The sequence below is a fragment of the Schistocerca nitens genome, chromosome 4, assembly GCF_023898315.1.
Source record: "Schistocerca nitens isolate TAMUIC-IGC-003100 chromosome 4, iqSchNite1.1, whole genome shotgun sequence".
In the NCBI taxonomy this organism is placed as follows: Eukaryota; Metazoa; Arthropoda; class Insecta; order Orthoptera; family Acrididae; genus Schistocerca; species Schistocerca nitens.
In genome coordinates, this window is record NC_064617.1 from 793,898,400 (window position 1) to 793,925,203 (window position 26,804).

The window sequence follows — 26,804 nt, forward strand, 5'->3', positions numbered from 1 at the left end:
GAGACGGAGAAGATCTCACGCTTATCGAGCAAATCCGGTGTGGTCTAGTGGCTAGGATACCTGGCTTTCACCCAGGAGGCCCGGGTTCGATTCCCGGTACCGGAACGGAAGTTTTTGCGCACACAACGCTCCATGTTTTGGCCTTCGAACTGTCGTTTGTCGCCCACCCTCCGGAGCTTCGGCCGAACGTAATCGGGGAAAACAGGCACATGATGCAATTACTGTCGGCACCGGAATAAAGGGAGAAGTGGCACTGGTCCGCTGTTGGGCTGCTACCAGCGTCAGTGGGAAGTCGGTGAAGTCGCCAGTTGCGGCAGAAGCCAGCTGTTACCGTAGTACGCCTACACACGCGTTCCAGTTATTCACATTGCTTGCAGCCGCTCCATCCACAACAAGGGTGAGCCCGGATAGCTCAGTCGGTAGAGCATTAGGCTTTTAACCTAAGGGTCCAGGGTTCAAGTCCCTGTCCGGGCGAAGATTTTAACGTTTCCGCAATGGCTCGTCTCGTAGCGATGGTAGCCCTGCCGTAATCAGTGCACAGAGTTCGTTTCCTGTCAACATTCTGCGCAGACCGGTTGCATTTCTCACGATTCCAGGGAAACTTCAGTTACGAGCAGTCGTGGCCGAGTGGTTAAGGCGTCTGACTAGAAATCAGATTCCCTCTGGGAGCGTAGGTTCGAGTCCTACCGACTGCGTCGGTTTTTTTCTTTTTTTGTTTAAGAAGAACGAGCAGAAAATTTCGCAGTTTGCCTGTCGTTTTGGTACCTCTCCACACCTCGCCTCTCACAGCCGTTTATAGTGCCTGTCATTTTGATAAGGGCGAATTCCAAGCGTCAGCTTTCGCGTCAGCCGAGCAAAGTCGGGACAAGTCGGGACATACTACAGGATGGTCTGCGTGGAGCAACGACGAAAAAAACCTTCATGTAACAGCACGCGGCTCACATACTCATACGAAAAAACCAGCGCCACTTGCGGTGGCCGGGAATCGAACCCGGATCAACTGCTTGGAAGGCAACTATGCTCACCATTACACCACCACCGCACTGCCGCTGCTCGCAACGCCCCGCTGTGTCGGCTTCCCGCCCGCCAGCAGCGGCCCACGGTGATAGTAGCTGCAGGCGCTTTTCGAGGTAGGAGGGTGCATCCACACGCATTCGGGTAGCGCCTCCACGCACGCTGCGTCTTTGGGCAAGACTAGTCGCCGCGGCCGCAAGGTTACTCACACGATAGTGATGAGCATTCGTTTTAAGGCAATGTAGTGGAGGACTCCACGTGTGTAGCACTTTTTTCGGTTGTATCCGACGTCGCTGGGTGGCAATCCCACTTTCCCATGCAGAAAAGTGCTCGGGAAGCACGGGCAGCTTGTCGAGCATCGGTGGTTCAATGGCATGTGCCTCAGTAGTGCAGTAGGCAGCGCGTAAGTCTCATAATCGTAAGGCTTGCCGGCACGATAGCTCAGCGTGTTCGGTCTGAGAGTTATCTGCCCTCTGTAATAAAAGACCGAGTCAACGATGAACTTGAACGGGCGTCATCGGACGTCCGCCCCCAACAAATGCAAGGAAAGAAATGGGAACAAAAAAAAAAAAAATTGGTGAATGCTCGCTTAGCATGCGGACGGCCCGGGTTCGATTCCCGGCCGATGCATCGTTCTGCTGTTCTCGCTATAATGCTGCCGCGCCGATTCCTCGCCTGAGCTGCGTCAGCCTCAGGAATGTATAGCAGGATTCGCTGTGAGAAGAACCATACACGCAGCACGCAGTAGACCGTACTTGGACGGTCGCGTGCTATTTCTGAACTCTAACGTCGGCCTGGCCCAACAGGCCGCTGTGTTCAGGTGCCGCAAGGGCGATGTACTGTAACCTCGGGCAGTGCTACGTTCCGTTGAAAAAGCTGCGGCAGCAGTTTAATCTAGCAAGTAGGGAAAGCACGTGTAGCAACACAACAGATTCTTGAGAAAGCGCAAACTGTCTATCTCTAATATGCGAGACTTACCAAGTTTCCTGTAACGTTGCTTGCAACGTGCCTCGGTAGCGCAGTAGGTAGCGCGTAAGTCTCATAATCTTAAGGTCGTGAGTTCGATCCTCACCCGGGGCATTTAATTTGCTGTACATCATGGCTGAATTAACGGCGTTGCTGTTGCTAGGGAACGAACTTAATTGTCGTTCGTTATCCACAAGGAGGCTACACCTCAGCGTCAATATGTTTATTTCCAATTATGACAACGTACAACTTTGATCTTTCTCTTCCCTTGTTATGAGTAAAATAATGAATAGTCAATTTCGAGCTGTGCGCCATGCCAGTCTGTAGGCGCAAATATGCTCGCAAACAGAGAACACCACTGAGACCAGATTCAGCACGAAATACGAGAGGAGACGGAGAAGATCTCACGCTTATCGAGCAAATCCGGTGTGGTCTAGTGGCTAGGATACCTGGCTTTCACCCAGGAGGCCCGGGTTCGATTCCCGGTACCGGAACGGAAGTTTTTGCGCACACAACGCTCCATGTTTTGGCCTTCGAACTGTCGTTTGTCGCCCACCCTCCGGAGCTTCGGCCGAACGTAATCGGGGAAAACAGGCACATGATGCAATTACTGTCGGCACCGGAATAAAGGGAGAAGTGGCACTGGTCCGCTGTTGGGCTGCTACCAGCGTCAGTGGGAAGTCGGTGAAGTCGCCAGTTGCGGCAGAAGCCAGCTGTTACCGTAGTACGCCTACACACGCGTTCCAGTTATTCACATTGCTTGCAGCCGCTCCATCCACAACAAGGGTGAGCCCGGATAGCTCAGTCGGTAGAGCATTAGGCTTTTAACCTAAGGGTCCAGGGTTCAAGTCCCTGTCCGGGCGAAGATTTTAACGTTTCCGCAATGGCTCGTCTCGTAGCGATGGTAGCCCTGCCGTAATCAGTGCACAGAGTTCGTTTCCTGTCAACATTCTGCGCAGACCGGTTGCATTTCTCACGATTCCAGGGAAACTTCAGTTACGAGCAGTCGTGGCCGAGTGGTTAAGGCGTCTGACTAGAAATCAGATTCCCTCTGGGAGCGTAGGTTCGAGTCCTACCGACTGCGTCGGTTTTTTTCTTTTTTTGTTTAAGAAGAACGAGCAGAAAATTTCGCAGTTTGCCTGTCGTTTTGGTACCTCTCCACACCTCGCCTCTCACAGCCGTTTATAGTGCCTGTCATTTTGATAAGGGCGAATTCCAAGCGTCAGCTTTCGCGTCAGCCGAGCAAAGTCGGGACAAGTCGGGACATACTACAGGATGGTCTGCGTGGAGCAACGACGAAAAAAACCTTCATGTAACAGCACGCGGCTCACATACTCATACGAAAAAACCAGCGCCACTTGCGGTGGCCGGGAATCGAACCCGGATCAACTGCTTGGAAGGCAACTATGCTCACCATTACACCACCACCGCACTGCCGCTGCTCGCAACGCCCCGCTGTGTCGGCTTCCCGCCCGCCAGCAGCGGCCCACGGTGATAGTAGCTGCAGGCGCTTTTCGAGGTAGGAGGGTGCATCCACACGCATTCGGGTAGCGCCTCCACGCACGCTGCGTCTTTGGGCAAGACTAGTCGCCGCGGCCGCAAGGTTACTCACACGATAGTGATGAGCATTCGTTTTAAGGCAATGTAGTGGAGGACTCCACGTGTGTAGCACTTTTTTCGGTTGTATCCGACGTCGCTGGGTGGCAATCCCACTTTCCCATGCAGAAAAGTGCTCGGGAAGCACGGGCAGCTTGTCGAGCATCGGTGGTTCAATGGCATGTGCCTCAGTAGTGCAGTAGGCAGCGCGTAAGTCTCATAATCGTAAGGCTTGCCGGCACGATAGCTCAGCGTGTTCGGTCTGAGAGTTATCTGCCCTCTGTAATAAAAGACCGAGTCAACGATGAACTTGAACGGGCGTCATCGGACGTCCGCCCCCAACAAATGCAAGGAAAGAAATGGGAACAAAAAAAAAAAAAATTGGTGAATGCTCGCTTAGCATGCGGACGGCCCGGGTTCGATTCCCGGCCGATGCATCGTTCTGCTGTTCTCGCTATAATGCTGCCGCGCCGATTCCTCGCCTGAGCTGCGTCAGCCTCAGGAATGTATAGCAGGATTCGCTGTGAGAAGAACCATACACGCAGCACGCAGTAGACCGTACTTGGACGGTCGCGTGCTATTTCTGAACTCTAACGTCGGCCTGGCCCAACAGGCCGCTGTGTTCAGGTGCCGCAAGGGCGATGTACTGTAACCTCGGGCAGTGCTACGTTCCGTTGAAAAAGCTGCGGCAGCAGTTTAATCTAGCAAGTAGGGAAAGCACGTGTAGCAACACAACAGATTCTTGAGAAAGCGCAAACTGTCTATCTCTAATATGCGAGACTTACCAAGTTTCCTGTAACGTTGCTTGCAACGTGCCTCGGTAGCGCAGTAGGTAGCGCGTAAGTCTCATAATCTTAAGGTCGTGAGTTCGATCCTCACCCGGGGCATTTAATTTGCTGTACATCATGGCTGAATTAACGGCGTTGCTGTTGCTAGGGAACGAACTTAATTGTCGTTCGTTATCCACAAGGAGGCTACACCTCAGCGTCAATATGTTTATTTCCAATTATGACAACGTACAACTTTGATCTTTCTCTTCCCTTGTTATGAGTAAAATAATGAATAGTCAATTTCGAGCTGTGCGCCATGCCAGTCTGTAGGCGCAAATATGCTCGCAAACAGAGAACACCACTGAGACCAGATTCAGCACGAAATACGAGAGGAGACGGAGAAGATCTCACGCTTATCGAGCAAATCCGGTGTGGTCTAGTGGCTAGGATACCTGGCTTTCACCCAGGAGGCCCGGGTTCGATTCCCGGTACCGGAACGGAAGTTTTTGCGCACACAACGCTCCATGTTTTGGCCTTCGAACTGTCGTTTGTCGCCCACCCTCCGGAGCTTCGGCCGAACGTAATCGGGGAAAACAGGCACATGATGCAATTACTGTCGGCACCGGAATAAAGGGAGAAGTGGCACTGGTCCGCTGTTGGGCTGCTACCAGCGTCAGTGGGAAGTCGGTGAAGTCGCCAGTTGCGGCAGAAGCCAGCTGTTACCGTAGTACGCCTACACACGCGTTCCAGTTATTCACATTGCTTGCAGCCGCTCCATCCACAACAAGGGTGAGCCCGGATAGCTCAGTCGGTAGAGCATTAGGCTTTTAACCTAAGGGTCCAGGGTTCAAGTCCCTGTCCGGGCGAAGATTTTAACGTTTCCGCAATGGCTCGTCTCGTAGCGATGGTAGCCCTGCCGTAATCAGTGCACAGAGTTCGTTTCCTGTCAACATTCTGCGCAGACCGGTTGCATTTCTCACGATTCCAGGGAAACTTCAGTTACGAGCAGTCGTGGCCGAGTGGTTAAGGCGTCTGACTAGAAATCAGATTCCCTCTGGGAGCGTAGGTTCGAGTCCTACCGACTGCGTCGGTTTTTTTCTTTTTTTGTTTAAGAAGAACGAGCAGAAAATTTCGCAGTTTGCCTGTCGTTTTGGTACCTCTCCACACCTCGCCTCTCACAGCCGTTTATAGTGCCTGTCATTTTGATAAGGGCGAATTCCAAGCGTCAGCTTTCGCGTCAGCCGAGCAAAGTCGGGACAAGTCGGGACATACTACAGGATGGTCTGCGTGGAGCAACGACGAAAAAAACCTTCATGTAACAGCACGCGGCTCACATACTCATACGAAAAAACCAGCGCCACTTGCGGTGGCCGGGAATCGAACCCGGATCAACTGCTTGGAAGGCAACTATGCTCACCATTACACCACCACCGCACTGCCGCTGCTCGCAACGCCCCGCTGTGTCGGCTTCCCGCCCGCCAGCAGCGGCCCACGGTGATAGTAGCTGCAGGCGCTTTTCGAGGTAGGAGGGTGCATCCACACGCATTCGGGTAGCGCCTCCACGCACGCTGCGTCTTTGGGCAAGACTAGTCGCCGCGGCCGCAAGGTTACTCACACGATAGTGATGAGCATTCGTTTTAAGGCAATGTAGTGGAGGACTCCACGTGTGTAGCACTTTTTTCGGTTGTATCCGACGTCGCTGGGTGGCAATCCCACTTTCCCATGCAGAAAAGTGCTCGGGAAGCACGGGCAGCTTGTCGAGCATCGGTGGTTCAATGGCATGTGCCTCAGTAGTGCAGTAGGCAGCGCGTAAGTCTCATAATCGTAAGGCTTGCCGGCACGATAGCTCAGCGTGTTCGGTCTGAGAGTTATCTGCCCTCTGTAATAAAAGACCGAGTCAACGATGAACTTGAACGGGCGTCATCGGACGTCCGCCCCCAACAAATGCAAGGAAAGAAATGGGAACAAAAAAAAAAAAAATTGGTGAATGCTCGCTTAGCATGCGGACGGCCCGGGTTCGATTCCCGGCCGATGCATCGTTCTGCTGTTCTCGCTATAATGCTGCCGCGCCGATTCCTCGCCTGAGCTGCGTCAGCCTCAGGAATGTATAGCAGGATTCGCTGTGAGAAGAACCATACACGCAGCACGCAGTAGACCGTACTTGGACGGTCGCGTGCTATTTCTGAACTCTAACGTCGGCCTGGCCCAACAGGCCGCTGTGTTCAGGTGCCGCAAGGGCGATGTACTGTAACCTCGGGCAGTGCTACGTTCCGTTGAAAAAGCTGCGGCAGCAGTTTAATCTAGCAAGTAGGGAAAGCACGTGTAGCAACACAACAGATTCTTGAGAAAGCGCAAACTGTCTATCTCTAATATGCGAGACTTACCAAGTTTCCTGTAACGTTGCTTGCAACGTGCCTCGGTAGCGCAGTAGGTAGCGCGTAAGTCTCATAATCTTAAGGTCGTGAGTTCGATCCTCACCCGGGGCATTTAATTTGCTGTACATCATGGCTGAATTAACGGCGTTGCTGTTGCTAGGGAACGAACTTAATTGTCGTTCGTTATCCACAAGGAGGCTACACCTCAGCGTCAATATGTTTATTTCCAATTATGACAACGTACAACTTTGATCTTTCTCTTCCCTTGTTATGAGTAAAATAATGAATAGTCAATTTCGAGCTGTGCGCCATGCCAGTCTGTAGGCGCAAATATGCTCGCAAACAGAGAACACCACTGAGACCAGATTCAGCACGAAATACGAGAGGAGACGGAGAAGATCTCACGCTTATCGAGCAAATCCGGTGTGGTCTAGTGGCTAGGATACCTGGCTTTCACCCAGGAGGCCCGGGTTCGATTCCCGGTACCGGAACGGAAGTTTTTGCGCACACAACGCTCCATGTTTTGGCCTTCGAACTGTCGTTTGTCGCCCACCCTCCGGAGCTTCGGCCGAACGTAATCGGGGAAAACAGGCACATGATGCAATTACTGTCGGCACCGGAATAAAGGGAGAAGTGGCACTGGTCCGCTGTTGGGCTGCTACCAGCGTCAGTGGGAAGTCGGTGAAGTCGCCAGTTGCGGCAGAAGCCAGCTGTTACCGTAGTACGCCTACACACGCGTTCCAGTTATTCACATTGCTTGCAGCCGCTCCATCCACAACAAGGGTGAGCCCGGATAGCTCAGTCGGTAGAGCATTAGGCTTTTAACCTAAGGGTCCAGGGTTCAAGTCCCTGTCCGGGCGAAGATTTTAACGTTTCCGCAATGGCTCGTCTCGTAGCGATGGTAGCCCTGCCGTAATCAGTGCACAGAGTTCGTTTCCTGTCAACATTCTGCGCAGACCGGTTGCATTTCTCACGATTCCAGGGAAACTTCAGTTACGAGCAGTCGTGGCCGAGTGGTTAAGGCGTCTGACTAGAAATCAGATTCCCTCTGGGAGCGTAGGTTCGAGTCCTACCGACTGCGTCGGTTTTTTTCTTTTTTTGTTTAAGAAGAACGAGCAGAAAATTTCGCAGTTTGCCTGTCGTTTTGGTACCTCTCCACACCTCGCCTCTCACAGCCGTTTATAGTGCCTGTCATTTTGATAAGGGCGAATTCCAAGCGTCAGCTTTCGCGTCAGCCGAGCAAAGTCGGGACAAGTCGGGACATACTACAGGATGGTCTGCGTGGAGCAACGACGAAAAAAACCTTCATGTAACAGCACGCGGCTCACATACTCATACGAAAAAACCAGCGCCACTTGCGGTGGCCGGGAATCGAACCCGGATCAACTGCTTGGAAGGCAACTATGCTCACCATTACACCACCACCGCACTGCCGCTGCTCGCAACGCCCCGCTGTGTCGGCTTCCCGCCCGCCAGCAGCGGCCCACGGTGATAGTAGCTGCAGGCGCTTTTCGAGGTAGGAGGGTGCATCCACACGCATTCGGGTAGCGCCTCCACGCACGCTGCGTCTTTGGGCAAGACTAGTCGCCGCGGCCGCAAGGTTACTCACACGATAGTGATGAGCATTCGTTTTAAGGCAATGTAGTGGAGGACTCCACGTGTGTAGCACTTTTTTCGGTTGTATCCGACGTCGCTGGGTGGCAATCCCACTTTCCCATGCAGAAAAGTGCTCGGGAAGCACGGGCAGCTTGTCGAGCATCGGTGGTTCAATGGCATGTGCCTCAGTAGTGCAGTAGGCAGCGCGTAAGTCTCATAATCGTAAGGCTTGCCGGCACGATAGCTCAGCGTGTTCGGTCTGAGAGTTATCTGCCCTCTGTAATAAAAGACCGAGTCAACGATGAACTTGAACGGGCGTCATCGGACGTCCGCCCCCAACAAATGCAAGGAAAGAAATGGGAACAAAAAAAAAAAAAATTGGTGAATGCTCGCTTAGCATGCGGACGGCCCGGGTTCGATTCCCGGCCGATGCATCGTTCTGCTGTTCTCGCTATAATGCTGCCGCGCCGATTCCTCGCCTGAGCTGCGTCAGCCTCAGGAATGTATAGCAGGATTCGCTGTGAGAAGAACCATACACGCAGCACGCAGTAGACCGTACTTGGACGGTCGCGTGCTATTTCTGAACTCTAACGTCGGCCTGGCCCAACAGGCCGCTGTGTTCAGGTGCCGCAAGGGCGATGTACTGTAACCTCGGGCAGTGCTACGTTCCGTTGAAAAAGCTGCGGCAGCAGTTTAATCTAGCAAGTAGGGAAAGCACGTGTAGCAACACAACAGATTCTTGAGAAAGCGCAAACTGTCTATCTCTAATATGCGAGACTTACCAAGTTTCCTGTAACGTTGCTTGCAACGTGCCTCGGTAGCGCAGTAGGTAGCGCGTAAGTCTCATAATCTTAAGGTCGTGAGTTCGATCCTCACCCGGGCCATTTAATTTGCTGTACATCATGGCTGAATTAACGGCGTTGCTGTTGCTAGGGAACGAACTTAATTGTCGTTCGTTATCCACAAGGAGGCTACACCTCAGCGTCAATATGTTTATTTCCAATTATGACAACGTACAACTTTGATCTTTCTCTTCCCTTGTTATGAGTAAAATAATGAATAGTCAATTTCGAGCTGTGCGCCATGCCAGTCTGTAGGCGCAAATATGCTCGCAAACAGAGAACACCACTGAGACCAGATTCAGCACGAAATACGAGAGGAGACGGAGAAGATCTCACGCTTATCGAGCAAATCCGGTGTGGTCTAGTGGCTAGGATACCTGGCTTTCACCCAGGAGGCCCGGGTTCGATTCCCGGTACCGGAACGGAAGTTTTTGCGCACACAACGCTCCATGTTTTGGCCTTCGAACTGTCGTTTGTCGCCCACCCTCCGGAGCTTCGGCCGAACGTAATCGGGGAAAACAGGCACATGATGCAATTACTGTCGGCACCGGAATAAAGGGAGAAGTGGCACTGGTCCGCTGTTGGGCTGCTACCAGCGTCAGTGGGAAGTCGGTGAAGTCGCCAGTTGCGGCAGAAGCCAGCTGTTACCGTAGTACGCCTACACACGCGTTCCAGTTATTCACATTGCTTGCAGCCGCTCCATCCACAACAAGGGTGAGCCCGGATAGCTCAGTCGGTAGAGCATTAGGCTTTTAACCTAAGGGTCCAGGGTTCAAGTCCCTGTCCGGGCGAAGATTTTAACGTTTCCGCAATGGCTCGTCTCGTAGCGATGGTAGCCCTGCCGTAATCAGTGCACAGAGTTCGTTTCCTGTCAACATTCTGCGCAGACCGGTTGCATTTCTCACGATTCCAGGGAAACTTCAGTTACGAGCAGTCGTGGCCGAGTGGTTAAGGCGTCTGACTACAAATCAGATTCCCTCTGGGAGCGTAGGTTCGAGTCCTACCGACTGCGTCGGTTTTTTTCTTTTTTTGTTTAAGAAGAACGAGCAGAAAATTTCGCAGTTTGCCTGTCGTTTTGGTACCTCTCCACACCTCGCCTCTCACAGCCGTTTATAGTGCCTGTCATTTTGATAAGGGCGAATTCCAAGCGTCAGCTTTCGCGTCAGCCGAGCAAAGTCGGGACAAGTCGGGACATACTACAGGATGGTCTGCGTGGAGCAACGACGAAAAAAACCTTCATGTAACAGCACGCGGCTCACATACTCATACGAAAAAACCAGCGCCACTTGCGGTGGCCGGGAATCGAACCCGGATCAACTGCTTGGAAGGCAACTATGCTCACCATTACACCACCACCGCACTGCCGCTGCTCGCAACGCCCCGCTGTGTCGGCTTCCCGCCCGCCAGCAGCGGCCCACGGTGATAGTAGCTGCAGGCGCTTTTCGAGGTAGGAGGGTGCATCCACACGCATTCGGGTAGCGCCTCCACGCACGCTGCGTCTTTGGGCAAGACTAGTCGCCGCGGCCGCAAGGTTACTCACACGATAGTGATGAGCATTCGTTTTAAGGCAATGTAGTGGAGGACTCCACGTGTGTAGCACTTTTTTCGGTTGTATCCGACGTCGCTGGGTGGCAATCCCACTTTCCCATGCAGAAAAGTGCTCGGGAAGCACGGGCAGCTTGTCGAGCATCGGTGGTTCAATGGCATGTGCCTCAGTAGTGCAGTAGGCAGCGCGTAAGTCTCATAATCGTAAGGCTTGCCGGCACGATAGCTCAGCGTGTTCGGTCTGAGAGTTATCTGCCCTCTGTAATAAAAGACCGAGTCAACGATGAACTTGAACGGGCGTCATCGGACGTCCGCCCCCAACAAATGCAAGGAAAGAAATGGGAACAAAAAAAAAAAAATTGGTGAATGCTCGCTTAGCATGCGGACGGCCCGGGTTCGATTCCCGGCCGATGCATCGTTCTGCTGTTCTCGCTATAATGCTGCCGCGCCGATTCCTCGCCTGAGCTGCGTCAGCCTCAGGAATGTATAGCAGGATTCGCTGTGAGAAGAACCATACACGCAGCACGCAGTAGACCGTACTTGGACGGTCGCGTGCTATTTCTGAACTCTAACGTCGGCCTGGCCCAACAGGCCGCTGTGTTCAGGTGCCGCAAGGGCGATGTACTGTAACCTCGGGCAGTGCTACGTTCCGTTGAAAAAGCTGCGGCAGCAGTTTAATCTAGCAAGTAGGGAAAGCACGTGTAGCAACACAACAGATTCTTGAGAAAGCGCAAACTGTCTATCTCTAATATGCGAGACTTACCAAGTTTCCTGTAACGTTGCTTGCAACGTGCCTCGGTAGCGCAGTAGGTAGCGCGTAAGTCTCATAATCTTAAGGTCGTGAGTTCGATCCTCACCCGGGGCATTTAATTTGCTGTACATCATGGCTGAATTAACGGCGTTGCTGTTGCTAGGGAACGAACTTAATTGTCGTTCGTTATCCACAAGGAGGCTACACCTCAGCGTCAATATGTTTATTTCCAATTATGACAACGTACAACTTTGATCTTTCTCTTCCCTTGTTATGAGTAAAATAATGAATAGTCAATTTCGAGCTGTGCGCCATGCCAGTCTGTAGGCGCAAATATGCTCGCAAACAGAGAACACCACTGAGACCAGATTCAGCACGAAATACGAGAGGAGACGGAGAAGATCTCACGCTTATCGAGCAAATCCGGTGTGGTCTAGTGGCTAGGATACCTGGCTTTCACCCAGGAGGCCCGGGTTCGATTCCCGGTACCGGAACGGAAGTTTTTGCGCACACAACGCTCCATGTTTTGGCCTTCGAACTGTCGTTTGTCGCCCACCCTCCGGAGCTTCGGCCGAACGTAATCGGGGAAAACAGGCACATGATGCAATTACTGTCGGCACCGGAATAAAGGGAGAAGTGGCACTGGTCCGCTGTTGGGCTGCTACCAGCGTCAGTGGGAAGTCGGTGAAGTCGCCAGTTGCGGCAGAAGCCAGCTGTTACCGTAGTACGCCTACACACGCGTTCCAGTTATTCACATTGCTTGCAGCCGCTCCATCCACAACAAGGGTGAGCCCGGATAGCTCAGTCGGTAGAGCATTAGGCTTTTAACCTAAGGGTCCAGGGTTCAAGTCCCTGTCCGGGCGAAGATTTTAACGTTTCCGCAATGGCTCGTCTCGTAGCGATGGTAGCCCTGCCGTAATCAGTGCACAGAGTTCGTTTCCTGTCAACATTCTGCGCAGACCGGTTGCATTTCTCACGATTCCAGGGAAACTTCAGTTACGAGCAGTCGTGGCCGAGTGGTTAAGGCGTCTGACTAGAAATCAGATTCCCTCTGGGAGCGTAGGTTCGAGTCCTACCGACTGCGTCGGTTTTTTTCTTTTTTTGTTTAAGAAGAACGAGCAGAAAATTTCGCAGTTTGCCTGTCGTTTTGGTACCTCTCCACACCTCGCCTCTCACAGCCGTTTATAGTGCCTGTCATTTTGATAAGGGCGAATTCCAAGCGTCAGCTTTCGCGTCAGCCGAGCAAAGTCGGGACAAGTCGGGACATACTACAGGATGGTCTGCGTGGAGCAACGACGAAAAAAACCTTCATGTAACAGCACGCGGCTCACATACTCATACGAAAAAACCAGCGCCACTTGCGGTGGCCGGGAATCGAACCCGGATCAACTGCTTGGAAGGCAACTATGCTCACCATTACACCACCACCGCACTGCCGCTGCTCGCAACGCCCCGCTGTGTCGGCTTCCCGCCCGCCAGCAGCGGCCCACGGTGATAGTAGCTGCAGGCGCTTTTCGAGGTAGGAGGGTGCATCCACACGCATTCGGGTAGCGCCTCCACGCACGCTGCGTCTTTGGGCAAGACTAGTCGCCGCGGCCGCAAGGTTACTCACACGATAGTGATGAGCATTCGTTTTAAGGCAATGTAGTGGAGGACTCCACGTGTGTAGCACTTTTTTCGGTTGTATCCGACGTCGCTGGGTGGCAATCCCACTTTCCCATGCAGAAAAGTGCTCGGGAAGCACGGGCAGCTTGTCGAGCATCGGTGGTTCAATGGCATGTGCCTCAGTAGTGCAGTAGGCAGCGCGTAAGTCTCATAATCGTAAGGCTTGCCGGCACGATAGCTCAGCGTGTTCGGTCTGAGAGTTATCTGCCCTCTGTAATAAAAGACCGAGTCAACGATGAACTTGAACGGGCGTCATCGGACGTCCGCCCCCAACAAATGCAAGGAAAGAAATGGGAACAAAAAAAAAAAAAATTGGTGAATGCTCGCTTAGCATGCGGACGGCCCGGGTTCGATTCCCGGCCGATGCATCGTTCTGCTGTTCTCGCTATAATGCTGCCGCGCCGATTCCTCGCCTGAGCTGCGTCAGCCTCAGGAATGTATAGCAGGATTCGCTGTGAGAAGAACCATACACGCAGCACGCAGTAGACCGTACTTGGACGGTCGCGTGCTATTTCTGAACTCTAACGTCGGCCTGGCCCAACAGGCCGCTGTGTTCAGGTGCCGCAAGGGCGATGTACTGTAACCTCGGGCAGTGCTACGTTCCGTTGAAAAAGCTGCGGCAGCAGTTTAATCTAGCAAGTAGGGAAAGCACGTGTAGCAACACAACAGATTCTTGAGAAAGCGCAAACTGTCTATCTCTAATATGCGAGACTTACCAAGTTTCCTGTAACGTTGCTTGCAACGTGCCTCGGTAGCGCAGTAGGTAGCGCGTAAGTCTCATAATCTTAAGGTCGTGAGTTCGATCCTCACCCGGGGCATTTAATTTGCTGTACATCATGGCTGAATTAACGGCGTTGCTGTTGCTAGGGAACGAACTTAATTGTCGTTCGTTATCCACAAGGAGGCTACACCTCAGCGTCAATATGTTTATTTCCAATTATGACAACGTACAACTTTGATCTTTCTCTTCCCTTGTTATGAGTAAAATAATGAATAGTCAATTTCGAGCTGTGCGCCATGCCAGTCTGTAGGCGCAAATATGCTCGCAAACAGAGAACACCACTGAGACCAGATTCAGCACGAAATACGAGAGGAGACGGAGAAGATCTCACGCTTATCGAGCAAATCCGGTGTGGTCTAGTGGCTAGGATACCTGGCTTTCACCCAGGAGGCCCGGGTTCGATTCCCGGTACCGGAACGGAAGTTTTTGCGCACACAACGCTCCATGTTTTGGCCTTCGAACTGTCGTTTGTCGCCCACCCTCCGGAGCTTCGGCCGAACGTAATCGGGGAAAACAGGCACATGATGCAATTACTGTCGGCACCGGAATAAAGGGAGAAGTGGCACTGGTCCGCTGTTGGGCTGCTACCAGCGTCAGTGGGAAGTCGGTGAAGTCGCCAGTTGCGGCAGAAGCCAGCTGTTACCGTAGTACGCCTACACACGCGTTCCAGTTATTCACATTGCTTGCAGCCGCTCCATCCACAACAAGGGTGAGCCCGGATAGCTCAGTCGGTAGAGCATTAGGCTTTTAACCTAAGGGTCCAGGGTTCAAGTCCCTGTCCGGGCGAAGATTTTAACGTTTCCGCAATGGCTCGTCTCGTAGCGATGGTAGCCCTGCCGTAATCAGTGCACAGAGTTCGTTTCCTGTCAACATTCTGCGCAGACCGGTTGCATTTCTCACGATTCCAGGGAAACTTCAGTTACGAGCAGTCGTGGCCGAGTGGTTAAGGCGTCTGACTAGAAATCAGATTCCCTCTGGGAGCGTAGGTTCGAGTCCTACCGACTGCGTCGGTTTTTTTCTTTTTTTGTTTAAGAAGAACGAGCAGAAAATTTCGCAGTTTGCCTGTCGTTTTGGTACCTCTCCACACCTCGCCTCTCACAGCCGTTTATAGTGCCTGTCATTTTGATAAGGGCGAATTCCAAGCGTCAGCTTTCGCGTCAGCCGAGCAAAGTCGGGACAAGTCGGGACATACTACAGGATGGTCTGCGTGGAGCAACGACGAAAAAAACCTTCATGTAACAGCACGCGGCTCACATACTCATACGAAAAAACCAGCGCCACTTGCGGTGGCCGGGAATCGAACCCGGATCAACTGCTTGGAAGGCAACTATGCTCACCATTACACCACCACCGCACTGCCGCTGCTCGCAACGCCCCGCTGTGTCGGCTTCCCGCCCGCCAGCAGCGGCCCACGGTGATAGTAGCTGCAGGCGCTTTTCGAGGTAGGAGGGTGCATCCACACGCATTCGGGTAGCGCCTCCACGCACGCTGCGTCTTTGGGCAAGACTAGTCGCCGCGGCCGCAAGGTTACTCACACGATAGTGATGAGCATTCGTTTTAAGGCAATGTAGTGGAGGACTCCACGTGTGTAGCACTTTTTTCGGTTGTATCCGACGTCGCTGGGTGGCAATCCCACTTTCCCATGCAGAAAAGTGCTCGGGAAGCACGGGCAGCTTGTCGAGCATCGGTGGTTCAATGGCATGTGCCTCAGTAGTGCAGTAGGCAGCGCGTAAGTCTCATAATCGTAAGGCTTGCCGGCACGATAGCTCAGCGTGTTCGGTCTGAGAGTTATCTGCCCTCTGTAATAAAAGACCGAGTCAACGATGAACTTGAACGGGCGTCATCGGACGTCCGCCCCCAACAAATGCAAGGAAAGAAATGGGAACAAAAAAAAAAAAAATTGGTGAATGCTCGCTTAGCATGCGGACGGCCCGGGTTCGATTCCCGGCCGATGCATCGTTCTGCTGTTCTCGCTATAATGCTGCCGCGCCGATTCCTCGCCTGAGCTGCGTCAGCCTCAGGAATGTATAGCAGGATTCGCTGTGAGAAGAACCATACACGCAGCACGCAGTAGACCGTACTTGGACGGTCGCGTGCTATTTCTGAACTCTAACGTCGGCCTGGCCCAACAGGCCGCTGTGTTCAGGTGCCGCAAGGGCGATGTACTGTAACCTCGGGCAGTGCTACGTTCCGTTGAAAAAGCTGCGGCAGCAGTTTAATCTAGCAAGTAGGGAAAGCACGTGTAGCAACACAACAGATTCTTGAGAAAGCGCAAACTGTCTATCTCTAATATGCGAGACTTACCAAGTTTCCTGTAACGTTGCTTGCAACGTGCCTCGGTAGCGCAGTAGGTAGCGCGTAAGTCTCATAATCTTAAGGTCGTGAGTTCGATCCTCACCCGGGGCATTTAATTTGCTGTACATCATGGCTGAATTAACGGCGTTGCTGTTGCTAGGGAACGAACTTAATTGTCGTTCGTTATCCACAAGGAGGCTACACCTCAGCGTCAATATGTTTATTTCCAATTATGACAACGTACAACTTTGATCTTTCTCTTCCCTTGTTATGAGTAAAATAATGAATAGTCAATTTCGAGCTGTGCGCCATGCCAGTCTGTAGGCGCAAATATGCTCGCAAACAGAGAACACCACTGAGACCAGATTCAGCACGAAATACGAGAGGAGACGGAGAAGATCTCACGCTTATCGAGCAAATCCGGTGTGGTCTAGTGGCTAGGATACCTGGCTTTCACCCAGGAGGCCCGGGTTCGATTCCCGGTACCGGAACGGAAGTTTTTGCGCACACAACGCTCCATGTTTTGGCCTTCGAACTGTCGTTTGTCGCCCACCCTCCGGAGCTTCGGCCGAACGTAATCGGGGAAAACAGGCACATGATGCAATTACTGTCGGCACCGGAATAAAGGGAGAAGTGGCACTGGTCCGCTGTTGGGCTGCTACCAGCGTCAGTGGGAAGTCGGTGAAGTCGCCAGTTGCGGCAGAAGCCAGCTGTTACCGTAGTACGCCTACACACGCGTTCCAGTTATTCACATTGCTTGCAGCCGCTCCATCCACAACAAGGGTGAGCCCGGATAGCTCAGTCGGTAGAGCATTAGGCTTTTAACCTAAGGGTCCAGGGTTCAAGTCCCTGTCCGGGCGAAGATTTTAACGTTTCCGCAATGGCTCGTCTCGTAGCGATGGTAGCCCTGCCGTAATCAGTGCACAGAGTTCGTTTCCTGTCAACATTCTGCGCAGACCGGTTGCATTTCTCACGATTCCAGGGAAACTTCAGTTACGAGCAGTCGTGGCCGAGTGGTTAAGGCGTCTGACTAGAAATCAGATTCCCTCTGGGAGCGTAGGTTCGAGTCCTACCGACTGCGTCGGTTTTTTTCTTTTTTTGTTTAAGAAGAACGAGCAGAAAATTTCGCAGTTTGCCTGTCGTTTTGGTACCTCTCCACACCTCGCCTCTCACAGCCGTTTATAGTGCCTGTCATTTTGATAAGGGCGAATTCCAAGCGTCAGCTTTCGCGTCAGCCGAGCAAAGTCGGGACAAGTCGGGACATACTACAGGATGGTCTGCGTGGAGCAACGACGAAAAAAACCTTCATGTAACAGCACGCGGCTCACATACTCATACGAAAAAACCAGCGCCACTTGCGGTGGCCGGGAATCGAACCCGGATCAACTGCTTGGAAGGCAACTATGCTCACCATTACACCACCACCGCACTGCCGCTGCTCGCAACGCCCCGCTGTGTCGGCTTCCCGCCCGCCAGCAGCGGCCCACGGTGATAGTAGCTGCAGGCGCTTTTCGAGGTAGGAGGGTGCATCCACACGCATTCGGGTAGCGCCTCCACGCACGCTGCGTCTTTGGGCAAGACTAGTCGCCGCGGCCGCAAGGTTACTCACACGATAGTGATGAGCATTCGTTTTAAGGCAATGTAGTGGAGGACTCCACGTGTGTAGCACTTTTTTCGGTTGTATCCGACGTCGCTGGGTGGCAATCCCACTTTCCCATGCAGAAAAGTGCTCGGGAAGCACGGGCAGCTTGTCGAGCATCGGTGGTTCAATGGCATGTGCCTCAGTAGTGCAGTAGGCAGCGCGTAAGTCTCATAATCGTAAGGCTTGCCGGCACGATAGCTCAGCGTGTTCGGTCTGAGAGTTATCTGCCCTCTGTAATAAAAGACCGAGTCAACGATGAACTTGAACGGGCGTCATCGGACGTCCGCCCCCAACAAATGCAAGGAAAGAAATGGGAACAAAAAAAAAAAAAATTGGTGAATGCTCGCTTAGCATGCGGACGGCCCGGGTTCGATTCCCGGCCGATGCATCGTTCTGCTGTTCTCGCTATAATGCTGCCGCGCCGATTCCTCGCCTGAGCTGCGTCAGCCTCAGGAATGTATAGCAGGATTCGCTGTGAGAAGAACCATACACGCAGCACGCAGTAGACCGTACTTGGACGGTCGCGTGCTATTTCTGAACTCTAACGTCGGCCTGGCCCAACAGGCCGCTGTGTTCAGGTGCCGCAAGGGCGATGTACTGTAACCTCGGGCAGTGCTACGTTCCGTTGAAAAAGCTGCGGCAGCAGTTTAATCTAGCAAGTAGGGAAAGCACGTGTAGCAACACAACAGATTCTTGAGAAAGCGCAAACTGTCTATCTCTAATATGCGAGACTTACCAAGTTTCCTGTAACGTTGCTTGCAACGTGCCTCGGTAGCGCAGTAGGTAGCGCGTAAGTCTCATAATCTTAAGGTCGTGAGTTCGATCCTCACCCGGGGCATTTAATTTGCTGTACATCATGGCTGAATTAACGGCGTTGCTGTTGCTAGGGAACGAACTTAATTGTCGTTCGTTATCCACAAGGAGGCTACACCTCAGCGTCAATATGTTTATTTCCAATTATGACAACGTACAACTTTGATCTTTCTCTTCCCTTGTTATGAGTAAAATAATGAATAGTCAATTTCGAGCTGTGCGCCATGCCAGTCTGTAGGCGCAAATATGCTCGCAAACAGAGAACACCACTGAGACCAGATTCAGCACGAAATACGAGAGGAGACGGAGAAGATCTCACGCTTATCGAGCAAATCCGGTGTGGTCTAGTGGCTAGGATACCTGGCTTTCACCCAGGAGGCCCGGGTTCGATTCCCGGTACCGGAACGGAAGTTTTTGCGCACACAACGCTCCATGTTTTGGCCTTCGAACTGTCGTTTGTCGCCCACCCTCCGGAGCTTCGGCCGAACGTAATCGGGGAAAACAGGCACATGATGCAATTACTGTCGGCACCGGAATAAAGGGAGAAGTGGCACTGGTCCGCTGTTGGGCTGCTACCAGCGTCAGTGGGAAGTCGGTGAAGTCGCCAGTTGCGGCAGAAGCCAGCTGTTACCGTAGTACGCCTACACACGCGTTCCAGTTATTCACATTGCTTGCAGCCGCTCCATCCACAACAAGGGTGAGCCCGGATAGCTCAGTCGGTAGAGCATTAGGCTTTTAACCTAAGGGTCCAGGGTTCAAGTCCCTGTCCGGGCGAAGATTTTAACGTTTCCGCAATGGCTCGTCTCGTAGCGATGGTAGCCCTGCCGTAATCAGTGCACAGAGTTCGTTTCCTGTCAACATTCTGCGCAGACCGGTTGCATTTCTCACGATTCCAGGGAAACTTCAGTTACGAGCAGTCGTGGCCGAGTGGTTAAGGCGTCTGACTAGAAATCAGATTCCCTCTGGGAGCGTAGGTTCGAGTCCTACCGACTGCGTCGGTTTTTTTCTTTTTTTGTTTAAGAAGAACGAGCAGAAAATTTCGCAGTTTGCCTGTCGTTTTGGTACCTCTCCACACCTCGCCTCTCACAGCCGTTTATAGTGCCTGTCATTTTGATAAGGGCGAATTCCAAGCGTCAGCTTTCGCGTCAGCCGAGCAAAGTCGGGACAAGTCGGGACATACTACAGGATGGTCTGCGTGGAGCAACGACGAAAAAAACCTTCATGTAACAGCACGCGGCTCACATACTCATACGAAAAAACCAGCGCCACTTGCGGTGGCCGGGAATCGAACCCGGATCAACTGCTTGGAAGGCAACTATGCTCACCATTACACCACCACCGCACTGCCGCTGCTCGCAACGCCCCGCTGTGTCGGCTTCCCGCCCGCCAGCAGCGGCCCACGGTGATAGTAGCTGCAGGCGCTTTTCGAGGTAGGAGGGTGCATCCACACGCATTCGGGTAGCGCCTCCACGCACGCTGCGTCTTTGGGCAAGACTAGTCGCCGCGGCCGCAAGGTTACTCACACGATAGTGATGAGCATTCGTTTTAAGGCAATGTAGTGGAGGACTCCACGTGTGTAGCACTTTTTTCGGTTGTATCCGACGTCGCTGGGTGGCAATCCCACTTTCCCATGCAGAAAAGTGCTCGGGAAGCACGGGCAGCTTGTCGAGCATCGGTGGTTCAATGGCATGTGCCTCAGTAGTGCAGTAGGCAGCGCGTAAGTCTCATAATCGTAAGGCTTGCCGGCACGATAGCTCAGCGTGTTCGGTCTGAGAGTTATCTGCCCTCTGTAATAAAAGACCGAGTCAACGATGAACTTGAACGGGCGTCATCGGACGTCCGCCCCCAACAAATGCAAGGAAAGAAATGGGAACAAAAAAAAAAAAAATTGGTGAATGCTCGCTTAGCATGCGGACGGCCCGGGTTCGATTCCCGGCCGATGCATCGTTCTGCTGTTCTCGCTATAATGCTGCCGCGCCGATTCCTCGCCTGAGCTGCGTCAGCCTCAGGAATGTATAGCAGGATTCGCTGTGAGAAGAACCATACACGCAGCACGCAGTAGACCGTACTTGGACGGTCGCGTGCTATTTCTGAACTCTAACGTCGGCCTGGCCCAACAGGCCGCTGTGTTCAGGTGCCGCAAGGGCGATGTACTGTAACCTCGGGCAGTGCTACGTTCCGTTGAAAAAGCTGCGGCAGCAGTTTAATCTAGCAAGTAGGGAAAGCACGTGTAGCAACACAACAGATTCTTGAGAAAGCGCAAACTGTCTATCTCTAATATGCGAGACTTACCAAGTTTCCTGTAACGTTGCTTGCAACGTGCCTCGGTAGCGCAGTAGGTAGCGCGTAAGTCTCATAATCTTAAGGTCGTGAGTTCGATCCTCACCCGGGGCATTTAATTTGCTGTACATCATGGCTGAATTAACGGCGTTGCTGTTGCTAGGGAACGAACTTAATTGTCGTTCGTTATCCACAAGGAGGCTACACCTCAGCGTCAATATGTTTATTTCCAATTATGACAACGTACAACTTTGATCTTTCTCTTCCCTTGTTATGAGTAAAATAATGAATAGTCAATTTCGAGCTGTGCGCCATGCCAGTCTGTAGGCGCAAATATGCTCGCAAACAGAGAACACCACTGAGACCAGATTCAGCACGAAATACGAGAGGAGACGGAGAAGATCTCACGCTTATCGAGCAAATCCGGTGTGGTCTAGTGGCTAGGATACCTGGCTTTCACCCAGGAGGCCCGGGTTCGATTCCCGGTACCGGAACGGAAGTTTTTGCGCACACAACGCTCCATGTTTTGGCCTTCGAACTGTCGTTTGTCGCCCACCCTCCGGAGCTTCGGCCGAACGTAATCGGGGAAAACAGGCACATGATGCAATTACTGTCGGCACCGGAATAAAGGGAGAAGTGGCACTGGTCCGCTGTTGGGCTGCTACCAGCGTCAGTGGGAAGTCGGTGAAGTCGCCAGTTGCGGCAGAAGCCAGCTGTTACCGTAGTACGCCTACACACGCGTTCCAGTTATTCACATTGCTTGCAGCCGCTCCATCCACAACAAGGGTGAGCCCGGATAGCTCAGTCGGTAGAGCATTAGGCTTTTAACCTAAGGGTCCAGGGTTCAAGTCCCTGTCCGGGCGAAGATTTTAACGTTTCCGCAATGGCTCGTCTCGTAGCGATGGTAGCCCTGCCGTAATCAGTGCACAGAGTTCGTTTCCTGTCAACATTCTGCGCAGACCGGTTGCATTTCTCACGATTCCAGGGAAACTTCAGTTACGAGCAGTCGTGGCCGAGTGGTTAAGGCGTCTGACTAGAAATCAGATTCCCTCTGGGAGCGTAGGTTCGAGTCCTACCGACTGCGTCGGTTTTTTTCTTTTTTTGTTTAAGAAGAACGAGCAGAAAATTTCGCAGTTTGCCTGTCGTTTTGGTACCTCTCCACACCTCGCCTCTCACAGCCGTTTATAGTGCCTGTCATTTTGATAAGGGCGAATTCCAAGCGTCAGCTTTCGCGTCAGCCGAGCAAAGTCGGGACAAGTCGGGACATACTACAGGATGGTCTGCGTGGAGCAACGACGAAAAAAACCTTCATGTAACAGCACGCGGCTCACATACTCATACGAAAAAACCAGCGCCACTTGCGGTGGCCGGGAATCGAACCCGGATCAACTGCTTGGAAGGCAACTATGCTCACCATTACACCACCACCGCACTGCCGCTGCTCGCAACGCCCCGCTGTGTCGGCTTCCCGCCCGCCAGCAGCGGCCCACGGTGATAGTAGCTGCAGGCGCTTTTCGAGGTAGGAGGGTGCATCCACACGCATTCGGGTAGCGCCTCCACGCACGCTGCGTCTTTGGGCAAGACTAGTCGCCGCGGCCGCAAGGTTACTCACACGATAGTGATGAGCATTCGTTTTAAGGCAATGTAGTGGAGGACTCCACGTGTGTAGCACTTTTTTCGGTTGTATCCGACGTCGCTGGGTGGCAATCCCACTTTCCCATGCAGAAAAGTGCTCGGGAAGCACGGGCAGCTTGTCGAGCATCGGTGGTTCAATGGCATGTGCCTCAGTAGTGCAGTAGGCAGCGCGTAAGTCTCATAATCGTAAGGCTTGCCGGCACGATAGCTCAGCGTGTTCGGTCTGAGAGTTATCTGCCCTCTGTAATAAAAGACCGAGTCAACGATGAACTTGAACGGGCGTCATCGGACGTCCGCCCCCAACAAATGCAAGGAAAGAAATGGGAACAAAAAAAAAAAAAATTGGTGAATGCTCGCTTAGCATGCGGACGGCCCGGGTTCGATTCCCGGCCGATGCATCGTTCTGCTGTTCTCGCTATAATGCTGCCGCGCCGATTCCTCGCCTGAGCTGCGTCAGCCTCAGGAATGTATAGCAGGATTCGCTGTGAGAAGAACCATACACGCAGCACGCAGTAGACCGTACTTGGACGGTCGCGTGCTATTTCTGAACTCTAACGTCGGCCTGGCCCAACAGGCCGCTGTGTTCAGGTGCCGCAAGGGCGATGTACTGTAACCTCGGGCAGTGCTACGTTCCGTTGAAAAAGCTGCGGCAGCAGTTTAATCTAGCAAGTAGGGAAAGCACGTGTAGCAACACAACAGATTCTTGAGAAAGCGCAAACTGTCTATCTCTAATATGCGAGACTTACCAAGTTTCCTGTAACGTTGCTTGCAACGTGCCTCGGTAGCGCAGTAGGTAGCGCGTAAGTCTCATAATCTTAAGGTCGTGAGTTCGATCCTCACCCGGGGCATTTAATTTGCTGTACATCATGGCTGAATTAACGGCGTTGCTGTTGCTAGGGAACGAACTTAATTGTCGTTCGTTATCCACAAGGAGGCTACACCTCAGCGTCAATATGTTTATTTCCAATTATGACAACGTACAACTTTGATCTTTCTCTTCCCTTGTTATGAGTAAAATAATGAATAGTCAATTTCGAGCTGTGCGCCATGCCAGTCTGTAGGCGCAAATATGCTCGCAAACAGAGAACACCACTGAGACCAGATTCAGCACGAAATACGAGAGGAGACGGAGAAGATCTCACGCTTATCGAGCAAATCCGGTGTGGTCTAGTGGCTAGGATACCTGGCTTTCACCCAGGAGGCCCGGGTTCGATTCCCGGTACCGGAACGGAAGTTTTTGCGCACACAACGCTCCATGTTTTGGCCTTCGAACTGTCGTTTGTCGCCCACCCTCCGGAGCTTCGGCCGAACGTAATCGGGGAAAACAGGCACATGATGCAATTACTGTCGGCACCGGAATAAAGGGAGAAGTGGCACTGGTCCGCTGTTGGGCTGCTACCAGCGTCAGTGGGAAGTCGGTGAAGTCGCCAGTTGCGGCAGAAGCCAGCTGTTACCGTAGTACGCCTACACACGCGTTCCAGTTATTCACATTGCTTGCAGCCGCTCCATCCACAACAAGGGTGAGCCCGGATAGCTCAGTCGGTAGAGCATTAGGCTTTTAACCTAAGGGTCCAGGGTTCAAGTCCCTGTCCGGGCGAAGATTTTAACGTTTCCGCAATGGCTCGTCTCGTAGCGATGGTAGCCCTGCCGTAATCAGTGCACAGAGTTCGTTTCCTGTCAACATTCTGCGCAGACCGGTTGCATTTCTCACGATTCCAGGGAAACTTCAGTTACGAGCAGTCGTGGCCGAGTGGTTAAGGCGTCTGACTAGAAATCAGATTCCCTCTGGGAGCGTAGGTTCGAGTCCTACCGACTGCGTCGGTTTTTTTCTTTTTTTGTTTAAGAAGAACGAGCAGAAAATTTCGCAGTTTGCCTGTCGTTTTGGTACCTCTCCACACCTCGCCTCTCACAGCCGTTTATAGTGCCTGTCATTTTGATAAGGGCGAATTCCAAGCGTCAGCTTTCGCGTCAGCCGAGCAAAGTCGGGACAAGTCGGGACATACTACAGGATGGTCTGCGTGGAGCAACGACGAAAAAAACCTTCATGTAACAGCACGCGGCTCACATACTCATACGAAAAAACCAGCGCCACTTGCGGTGGCCGGGAATCGAACCCGGATCAACTGCTTGGAAGGCAACTATGCTCACCATTACACCACCACCGCACTGCCGCTGCTCGCAACGCCCCGCTGTGTCGGCTTCCCGCCCGCCAGCAGCGGCCCACGGTGATAGTAGCTGCAGGCGCTTTTCGAGGTAGGAGGGTGCATCCACACGCATTCGGGTAGCGCCTCCACGCACGCTGCGTCTTTGGGCAAGACTAGTCGCCGCGGCCGCAAGGTTACTCACACGATAGTGATGAGCATTCGTTTTAAGGCAATGTAGTGGAGGACTCCACGTGTGTAGCACTTTTTTCGGTTGTATCCGACGTCGCTGGGTGGCAATCCCACTTTCCCATGCAGAAAAGTGCTCGGGAAGCACGGGCAGCTTGTCGAGCATCGGTGGTTCAATGGCATGTGCCTCAGTAGTGCAGTAGGCAGCGCGTAAGTCTCATAATCGTAAGGCTTGCCGGCACGATAGCTCAGCGTGTTCGGTCTGAGAGTTATCTGCCCTCTGTAATAAAAGACCGAGTCAACGATGAACTTGAACGGGCGTCATCGGACGTCCGCCCCCAACAAATGCAAGGAAAGAAATGGGAACAAAAAAAAAAAAAATTGGTGAATGCTCGCTTAGCATGCGGACGGCCCGGGTTCGATTCCCGGCCGATGCATCGTTCTGCTGTTCTCGCTATAATGCTGCCGCGCCGATTCCTCGCCTGAGCTGCGTCAGCCTCAGGAATGTATAGCAGGATTCGCTGTGAGAAGAACCATACACGCAGCACGCAGTAGACCGTACTTGGACGGTCGCGTGCTATTTCTGAACTCTAACGTCGGCCTGGCCCAACAGGCCGCTGTGTTCAGGTGCCGCAAGGGCGATGTACTGTAACCTCGGGCAGTGCTACGTTCCGTTGAAAAAGCTGCGGCAGCAGTTTAATCTAGCAAGTAGGGAAAGCACGTGTAGCAACACAACAGATTCTTGAGAAAGCGCAAACTGTCTATCTCTAATATGCGAGACTTACCAAGTTTCCTGTAACGTTGCTTGCAACGTGCCTCGGTAGCGCAGTAGGTAGCGCGTAAGTCTCATAATCTTAAGGTCGTGAGTTCGATCCTCACCCGGGGCATTTAATTTGCTGTACATCATGGCTGAATTAACGGCGTTGCTGTTGCTAGGGAACGAACTTAATTGTCGTTCGTTATCCACAAGGAGGCTACACCTCAGCGTCAATATGTTTATTTCCAATTATGACAACGTACAACTTTGATCTTTCTCTTCCCTTGTTATGAGTAAAATAATGAATAGTCAATTTCGAGCTGTGCGCCATGCCAGTCTGTAGGCGCAAATATGCTCGCAAACAGAGAACACCACTGAGACCAGATTCAGCACGAAATACGAGAGGAGACGGAGAAGATCTCACGCTTATCGAGCAAATCCGGTGTGGTCTAGTGGCTAGGATACCTGGCTTTCACCCAGGAGGCCCGGGTTCGATTCCCGGTACCGGAACGGAAGTTTTTGCGCACACAACGCTCCATGTTTTGGCCTTCGAACTGTCGTTTGTCGCCCACCCTCCGGAGCTTCGGCCGAACGTAATCGGGGAAAACAGGCACATGATGCAATTACTGTCGGCACCGGAATAAAGGGAGAAGTGGCACTGGTCCGCTGTTGGGCTGCTACCAGCGTCAGTGGGAAGTCGGTGAAGTCGCCAGTTGCGGCAGAAGCCAGCTGTTACCGTAGTACGCCTACACACGCGTTCCAGTTATTCACATTGCTTGCAGCCGCTCCATCCACAACAAGGGTGAGCCCGGATAGCTCAGTCGGTAGAGCATTAGGCTTTTAACCTAAGGGTCCAGGGTTCAAGTCCCTGTCCGGGCGAAGATTTTAACGTTTCCGCAATGGCTCGTCTCGTAGCGATGGTAGCCCTGCCGTAATCAGTGCACAGAGTTCGTTTCCTGTCAACATTCTGCGCAGACCGGTTGCATTTCTCACGATTCCAGGGAAACTTCAGTTACGAGCAGTCGTGGCCGAGTGGTTAAGGCGTCTGACTAGAAATCAGATTCCCTCTGGGAGCGTAGGTTCGAGTCCTACCGACTGCGTCGGTTTTTTTCTTTTTTTGTTTAAGAAGAACGAGCAGAAAATTTCGCAGT

General features: G+C 52.5%; 58 non-coding genes across 58 annotated transcripts; 47 read left to right on the plus strand and 11 right to left on the minus strand.

Moving 5' to 3' along the window:
- The first annotated feature begins 33 nt into the window (after positions 1-33).
- Trnae-uuc (transfer RNA glutamic acid (anticodon UUC)) lies at positions 34-105 on the plus strand. Its single transcript has one exon. It is a non-coding gene; the product is annotated as a tRNA-Glu (tRNA).
- Positions 106-401: 296 nt separating this feature from the next.
- Positions 402-474, plus strand: Trnak-uuu (transfer RNA lysine (anticodon UUU)). Its single transcript has one exon. It is a non-coding gene; the product is annotated as a tRNA-Lys (tRNA).
- A 139-nt stretch (positions 475-613) lies between these two features.
- Trnas-aga (transfer RNA serine (anticodon AGA)) lies at positions 614-695 on the plus strand. The gene has a single exon. It is a non-coding gene; the product is annotated as a tRNA-Ser (tRNA).
- Positions 696-970: 275 nt separating this feature from the next.
- On the minus strand, positions 971-1,042 carry Trnag-ucc (transfer RNA glycine (anticodon UCC)). The gene has a single exon. It is a non-coding gene; the product is annotated as a tRNA-Gly (tRNA).
- A 979-nt stretch (positions 1,043-2,021) lies between these two features.
- Trnam-cau (transfer RNA methionine (anticodon CAU)) lies at positions 2,022-2,094 on the plus strand. The gene has a single exon. It is a non-coding gene; the product is annotated as a tRNA-Met (tRNA).
- Positions 2,095-2,402: 308 nt separating this feature from the next.
- On the plus strand, positions 2,403-2,474 carry Trnae-uuc (transfer RNA glutamic acid (anticodon UUC)). Its single transcript has one exon. It is a non-coding gene; the product is annotated as a tRNA-Glu (tRNA).
- A 296-nt stretch (positions 2,475-2,770) lies between these two features.
- Positions 2,771-2,843, plus strand: Trnak-uuu (transfer RNA lysine (anticodon UUU)). Its single transcript has one exon. It is a non-coding gene; the product is annotated as a tRNA-Lys (tRNA).
- Positions 2,844-2,982: 139 nt separating this feature from the next.
- On the plus strand, positions 2,983-3,064 carry Trnas-aga (transfer RNA serine (anticodon AGA)). The gene has a single exon. It is a non-coding gene; the product is annotated as a tRNA-Ser (tRNA).
- A 275-nt stretch (positions 3,065-3,339) lies between these two features.
- Trnag-ucc (transfer RNA glycine (anticodon UCC)) lies at positions 3,340-3,411 on the minus strand. The gene has a single exon. It is a non-coding gene; the product is annotated as a tRNA-Gly (tRNA).
- Positions 3,412-4,390: 979 nt separating this feature from the next.
- Trnam-cau (transfer RNA methionine (anticodon CAU)) lies at positions 4,391-4,463 on the plus strand. The gene has a single exon. It is a non-coding gene; the product is annotated as a tRNA-Met (tRNA).
- Positions 4,464-4,771: 308 nt separating this feature from the next.
- On the plus strand, positions 4,772-4,843 carry Trnae-uuc (transfer RNA glutamic acid (anticodon UUC)). The gene has a single exon. It is a non-coding gene; the product is annotated as a tRNA-Glu (tRNA).
- A 296-nt stretch (positions 4,844-5,139) lies between these two features.
- Trnak-uuu (transfer RNA lysine (anticodon UUU)) lies at positions 5,140-5,212 on the plus strand. Its single transcript has one exon. It is a non-coding gene; the product is annotated as a tRNA-Lys (tRNA).
- A 139-nt stretch (positions 5,213-5,351) lies between these two features.
- Trnas-aga (transfer RNA serine (anticodon AGA)) lies at positions 5,352-5,433 on the plus strand. Its single transcript has one exon. It is a non-coding gene; the product is annotated as a tRNA-Ser (tRNA).
- A 275-nt stretch (positions 5,434-5,708) lies between these two features.
- On the minus strand, positions 5,709-5,780 carry Trnag-ucc (transfer RNA glycine (anticodon UCC)). Its single transcript has one exon. It is a non-coding gene; the product is annotated as a tRNA-Gly (tRNA).
- Positions 5,781-6,759: 979 nt separating this feature from the next.
- Trnam-cau (transfer RNA methionine (anticodon CAU)) lies at positions 6,760-6,832 on the plus strand. Its single transcript has one exon. It is a non-coding gene; the product is annotated as a tRNA-Met (tRNA).
- A 308-nt stretch (positions 6,833-7,140) lies between these two features.
- Trnae-uuc (transfer RNA glutamic acid (anticodon UUC)) lies at positions 7,141-7,212 on the plus strand. The gene has a single exon. It is a non-coding gene; the product is annotated as a tRNA-Glu (tRNA).
- A 296-nt stretch (positions 7,213-7,508) lies between these two features.
- Trnak-uuu (transfer RNA lysine (anticodon UUU)) lies at positions 7,509-7,581 on the plus strand. Its single transcript has one exon. It is a non-coding gene; the product is annotated as a tRNA-Lys (tRNA).
- Positions 7,582-7,720: 139 nt separating this feature from the next.
- Trnas-aga (transfer RNA serine (anticodon AGA)) lies at positions 7,721-7,802 on the plus strand. The gene has a single exon. It is a non-coding gene; the product is annotated as a tRNA-Ser (tRNA).
- Positions 7,803-8,077: 275 nt separating this feature from the next.
- Trnag-ucc (transfer RNA glycine (anticodon UCC)) lies at positions 8,078-8,149 on the minus strand. Its single transcript has one exon. It is a non-coding gene; the product is annotated as a tRNA-Gly (tRNA).
- A 979-nt stretch (positions 8,150-9,128) lies between these two features.
- Positions 9,129-9,201, plus strand: Trnam-cau (transfer RNA methionine (anticodon CAU)). The gene has a single exon. It is a non-coding gene; the product is annotated as a tRNA-Met (tRNA).
- A 308-nt stretch (positions 9,202-9,509) lies between these two features.
- Positions 9,510-9,581, plus strand: Trnae-uuc (transfer RNA glutamic acid (anticodon UUC)). Its single transcript has one exon. It is a non-coding gene; the product is annotated as a tRNA-Glu (tRNA).
- A 296-nt stretch (positions 9,582-9,877) lies between these two features.
- Positions 9,878-9,950, plus strand: Trnak-uuu (transfer RNA lysine (anticodon UUU)). Its single transcript has one exon. It is a non-coding gene; the product is annotated as a tRNA-Lys (tRNA).
- A 139-nt stretch (positions 9,951-10,089) lies between these two features.
- Positions 10,090-10,171, plus strand: Trnac-aca (transfer RNA cysteine (anticodon ACA)). The gene has a single exon. It is a non-coding gene; the product is annotated as a tRNA-Cys (tRNA).
- Positions 10,172-10,446: 275 nt separating this feature from the next.
- Positions 10,447-10,518, minus strand: Trnag-ucc (transfer RNA glycine (anticodon UCC)). Its single transcript has one exon. It is a non-coding gene; the product is annotated as a tRNA-Gly (tRNA).
- A 978-nt stretch (positions 10,519-11,496) lies between these two features.
- Positions 11,497-11,569, plus strand: Trnam-cau (transfer RNA methionine (anticodon CAU)). Its single transcript has one exon. It is a non-coding gene; the product is annotated as a tRNA-Met (tRNA).
- A 308-nt stretch (positions 11,570-11,877) lies between these two features.
- Positions 11,878-11,949, plus strand: Trnae-uuc (transfer RNA glutamic acid (anticodon UUC)). The gene has a single exon. It is a non-coding gene; the product is annotated as a tRNA-Glu (tRNA).
- A 296-nt stretch (positions 11,950-12,245) lies between these two features.
- On the plus strand, positions 12,246-12,318 carry Trnak-uuu (transfer RNA lysine (anticodon UUU)). The gene has a single exon. It is a non-coding gene; the product is annotated as a tRNA-Lys (tRNA).
- Positions 12,319-12,457: 139 nt separating this feature from the next.
- Trnas-aga (transfer RNA serine (anticodon AGA)) lies at positions 12,458-12,539 on the plus strand. Its single transcript has one exon. It is a non-coding gene; the product is annotated as a tRNA-Ser (tRNA).
- A 275-nt stretch (positions 12,540-12,814) lies between these two features.
- On the minus strand, positions 12,815-12,886 carry Trnag-ucc (transfer RNA glycine (anticodon UCC)). The gene has a single exon. It is a non-coding gene; the product is annotated as a tRNA-Gly (tRNA).
- A 979-nt stretch (positions 12,887-13,865) lies between these two features.
- On the plus strand, positions 13,866-13,938 carry Trnam-cau (transfer RNA methionine (anticodon CAU)). The gene has a single exon. It is a non-coding gene; the product is annotated as a tRNA-Met (tRNA).
- Positions 13,939-14,246: 308 nt separating this feature from the next.
- Positions 14,247-14,318, plus strand: Trnae-uuc (transfer RNA glutamic acid (anticodon UUC)). The gene has a single exon. It is a non-coding gene; the product is annotated as a tRNA-Glu (tRNA).
- A 296-nt stretch (positions 14,319-14,614) lies between these two features.
- On the plus strand, positions 14,615-14,687 carry Trnak-uuu (transfer RNA lysine (anticodon UUU)). The gene has a single exon. It is a non-coding gene; the product is annotated as a tRNA-Lys (tRNA).
- Positions 14,688-14,826: 139 nt separating this feature from the next.
- Trnas-aga (transfer RNA serine (anticodon AGA)) lies at positions 14,827-14,908 on the plus strand. Its single transcript has one exon. It is a non-coding gene; the product is annotated as a tRNA-Ser (tRNA).
- Positions 14,909-15,183: 275 nt separating this feature from the next.
- On the minus strand, positions 15,184-15,255 carry Trnag-ucc (transfer RNA glycine (anticodon UCC)). Its single transcript has one exon. It is a non-coding gene; the product is annotated as a tRNA-Gly (tRNA).
- Positions 15,256-16,234: 979 nt separating this feature from the next.
- Positions 16,235-16,307, plus strand: Trnam-cau (transfer RNA methionine (anticodon CAU)). The gene has a single exon. It is a non-coding gene; the product is annotated as a tRNA-Met (tRNA).
- A 308-nt stretch (positions 16,308-16,615) lies between these two features.
- Positions 16,616-16,687, plus strand: Trnae-uuc (transfer RNA glutamic acid (anticodon UUC)). Its single transcript has one exon. It is a non-coding gene; the product is annotated as a tRNA-Glu (tRNA).
- A 296-nt stretch (positions 16,688-16,983) lies between these two features.
- On the plus strand, positions 16,984-17,056 carry Trnak-uuu (transfer RNA lysine (anticodon UUU)). The gene has a single exon. It is a non-coding gene; the product is annotated as a tRNA-Lys (tRNA).
- Positions 17,057-17,195: 139 nt separating this feature from the next.
- Positions 17,196-17,277, plus strand: Trnas-aga (transfer RNA serine (anticodon AGA)). The gene has a single exon. It is a non-coding gene; the product is annotated as a tRNA-Ser (tRNA).
- Positions 17,278-17,552: 275 nt separating this feature from the next.
- Trnag-ucc (transfer RNA glycine (anticodon UCC)) lies at positions 17,553-17,624 on the minus strand. Its single transcript has one exon. It is a non-coding gene; the product is annotated as a tRNA-Gly (tRNA).
- A 979-nt stretch (positions 17,625-18,603) lies between these two features.
- Positions 18,604-18,676, plus strand: Trnam-cau (transfer RNA methionine (anticodon CAU)). The gene has a single exon. It is a non-coding gene; the product is annotated as a tRNA-Met (tRNA).
- A 308-nt stretch (positions 18,677-18,984) lies between these two features.
- On the plus strand, positions 18,985-19,056 carry Trnae-uuc (transfer RNA glutamic acid (anticodon UUC)). Its single transcript has one exon. It is a non-coding gene; the product is annotated as a tRNA-Glu (tRNA).
- A 296-nt stretch (positions 19,057-19,352) lies between these two features.
- Positions 19,353-19,425, plus strand: Trnak-uuu (transfer RNA lysine (anticodon UUU)). The gene has a single exon. It is a non-coding gene; the product is annotated as a tRNA-Lys (tRNA).
- Positions 19,426-19,564: 139 nt separating this feature from the next.
- Trnas-aga (transfer RNA serine (anticodon AGA)) lies at positions 19,565-19,646 on the plus strand. Its single transcript has one exon. It is a non-coding gene; the product is annotated as a tRNA-Ser (tRNA).
- A 275-nt stretch (positions 19,647-19,921) lies between these two features.
- Positions 19,922-19,993, minus strand: Trnag-ucc (transfer RNA glycine (anticodon UCC)). The gene has a single exon. It is a non-coding gene; the product is annotated as a tRNA-Gly (tRNA).
- A 979-nt stretch (positions 19,994-20,972) lies between these two features.
- Positions 20,973-21,045, plus strand: Trnam-cau (transfer RNA methionine (anticodon CAU)). Its single transcript has one exon. It is a non-coding gene; the product is annotated as a tRNA-Met (tRNA).
- Positions 21,046-21,353: 308 nt separating this feature from the next.
- On the plus strand, positions 21,354-21,425 carry Trnae-uuc (transfer RNA glutamic acid (anticodon UUC)). Its single transcript has one exon. It is a non-coding gene; the product is annotated as a tRNA-Glu (tRNA).
- Positions 21,426-21,721: 296 nt separating this feature from the next.
- Trnak-uuu (transfer RNA lysine (anticodon UUU)) lies at positions 21,722-21,794 on the plus strand. The gene has a single exon. It is a non-coding gene; the product is annotated as a tRNA-Lys (tRNA).
- A 139-nt stretch (positions 21,795-21,933) lies between these two features.
- Trnas-aga (transfer RNA serine (anticodon AGA)) lies at positions 21,934-22,015 on the plus strand. The gene has a single exon. It is a non-coding gene; the product is annotated as a tRNA-Ser (tRNA).
- A 275-nt stretch (positions 22,016-22,290) lies between these two features.
- Positions 22,291-22,362, minus strand: Trnag-ucc (transfer RNA glycine (anticodon UCC)). Its single transcript has one exon. It is a non-coding gene; the product is annotated as a tRNA-Gly (tRNA).
- A 979-nt stretch (positions 22,363-23,341) lies between these two features.
- On the plus strand, positions 23,342-23,414 carry Trnam-cau (transfer RNA methionine (anticodon CAU)). Its single transcript has one exon. It is a non-coding gene; the product is annotated as a tRNA-Met (tRNA).
- Positions 23,415-23,722: 308 nt separating this feature from the next.
- Positions 23,723-23,794, plus strand: Trnae-uuc (transfer RNA glutamic acid (anticodon UUC)). Its single transcript has one exon. It is a non-coding gene; the product is annotated as a tRNA-Glu (tRNA).
- Positions 23,795-24,090: 296 nt separating this feature from the next.
- On the plus strand, positions 24,091-24,163 carry Trnak-uuu (transfer RNA lysine (anticodon UUU)). The gene has a single exon. It is a non-coding gene; the product is annotated as a tRNA-Lys (tRNA).
- Positions 24,164-24,302: 139 nt separating this feature from the next.
- Positions 24,303-24,384, plus strand: Trnas-aga (transfer RNA serine (anticodon AGA)). Its single transcript has one exon. It is a non-coding gene; the product is annotated as a tRNA-Ser (tRNA).
- Positions 24,385-24,659: 275 nt separating this feature from the next.
- On the minus strand, positions 24,660-24,731 carry Trnag-ucc (transfer RNA glycine (anticodon UCC)). Its single transcript has one exon. It is a non-coding gene; the product is annotated as a tRNA-Gly (tRNA).
- A 979-nt stretch (positions 24,732-25,710) lies between these two features.
- Positions 25,711-25,783, plus strand: Trnam-cau (transfer RNA methionine (anticodon CAU)). Its single transcript has one exon. It is a non-coding gene; the product is annotated as a tRNA-Met (tRNA).
- Positions 25,784-26,091: 308 nt separating this feature from the next.
- Trnae-uuc (transfer RNA glutamic acid (anticodon UUC)) lies at positions 26,092-26,163 on the plus strand. The gene has a single exon. It is a non-coding gene; the product is annotated as a tRNA-Glu (tRNA).
- A 296-nt stretch (positions 26,164-26,459) lies between these two features.
- Positions 26,460-26,532, plus strand: Trnak-uuu (transfer RNA lysine (anticodon UUU)). Its single transcript has one exon. It is a non-coding gene; the product is annotated as a tRNA-Lys (tRNA).
- Positions 26,533-26,671: 139 nt separating this feature from the next.
- Trnas-aga (transfer RNA serine (anticodon AGA)) lies at positions 26,672-26,753 on the plus strand. The gene has a single exon. It is a non-coding gene; the product is annotated as a tRNA-Ser (tRNA).
- Positions 26,754-26,804: the final 51 nt, after the last annotated feature.